Source organism: Octopus bimaculoides, chromosome 16 (assembly GCF_001194135.2).
Source record: "Octopus bimaculoides isolate UCB-OBI-ISO-001 chromosome 16, ASM119413v2, whole genome shotgun sequence".
Taxonomy (NCBI): domain Eukaryota; kingdom Metazoa; phylum Mollusca; class Cephalopoda; order Octopoda; family Octopodidae; genus Octopus; species Octopus bimaculoides.
The window spans coordinates 33,285,341-33,286,728 of NC_068996.1; the positions used below are offsets into that span (position 1 = coordinate 33,285,341).

At 35.9% G+C, this 1,388-nt stretch overlaps 1 long non-coding RNA gene across 1 annotated transcript in view; it reads right to left on the bottom strand.

The window, feature by feature from the left end:
• Nucleotides 1–1,187, bottom strand: part of LOC128249617 (uncharacterized) — a 21,878-nt gene extending 20,691 nt beyond the window's left edge. The window contains exon 1 of the long non-coding RNA XR_008265730.1: nucleotides 943–1,187. This is a non-coding gene — a long non-coding RNA (uncharacterized LOC128249617). The remainder of the gene's footprint in view (nucleotides 1–942) is intronic.
• Nucleotides 1,188–1,388: the final 201 nt, after the last annotated feature.

The following is a 1,388-nucleotide window of genomic DNA, read 5'->3' on the forward strand; positions in this document are numbered from 1 at the left end:
TTTTTTTTTTTTTTTTCATATTCGTTTACTACATGTTGTTTTCAGGTGTTGAAGTGGGGTTACTGGATCGTGTGAATTATCCGAGTCCGCACTAGGTACTAGGTATAAAATAATGTGTAGTAAACGAATATGAAGAAAAAAAAATTTGCCGACGGACGGGGAAATGGTGAGAGGACTCGGAACATTACCGATGTGAATTTTCCGAGTCTTCTCCGCTGCCCCACGTTCGCCAGCACGCATATTTTTTTTCATATTCATTTACTATATGTTATTGTACACCTATTGCATCATTTTTTTTTGCTCGGGTCAGAATCTCCGCAGTCGAAAAAGTGGGTTTCTGTAGATGATGAAAAAAAAAAAAAAAAACGAAAGCGGGTGCGGTCCATGTCTTTTACCTCTTCCTCAGAAGTTTATCATTTAAGTATATATGAGCATGTCGAGACATGCAGATACATACATTAAACAAAACATACAAATCTGTACATATACATACATACGTACACAAATACCCTGTTAATGTTGAAATTCCAATGAAGGAGAACCTTGGATCCAGGTTAGAAACTGGCTCTTTCTTTATTGGCAAAATATCTTGAAATAAAACTGAATTACAGATAGACATACAGACATAAGCGGCAGAAGTTATAAAGTGACAAGGACTGAGAGTATTGAGCATGGCTTCTAAGTTTGGTAAGTGCTATGCACGCCTCATGCGGTCCTTTAGCCACTTCGTAACTTCTGCCGATCAAAAAAGCTTACACACACACTCTTGTTCGGAGCTCTCTTTTGTTTTACTTCAAAACCTATATGTAAGCTGATATAATATAAACATATTTATATTCTATATTTCGCTAAAATTTTTATTACTCTATTTGTCACCTTTTCGGTTTTGTTTTCGCTATGTGTGTGTGCGCGTTATCAGTTAATAGCAAATATTTAACTCACCGGTAAAGCTGGACATAAACTGTGAGAAAATTGGTCTGCGGACCTATCATCACAGGAAGCGTATGCAAAGTGAGACAAACGAAACAAATAAGGTTAAGAAAGGACAGAGAAGCAAAGGATAGAGAAAAGAGAGAAACACATGAGAGAATAATAGTTGACAGAAGGAGAGAAAGATACACAGGGATATAATTTTATTCAGATTAACAGAAACCGTCGACTACTCAAGTAAAAGGATTGAATTACAAAAAGATCGAATGCGAGTGAACCGGAAGTACTCAAGTGTATATAGTTATACATTGTCTAACTCTTTCGTGTTTGAATTGTTCTCATATGAAATGTTTTCCATTTGTGACCATCCTTTCTTCTCTTTTAGGATTACATTAACCAATGTGTTCTTCCTTTGTAAGATAGTAGAGTGAGATTTGTTTCAAGCAGTTAAAAGTTAG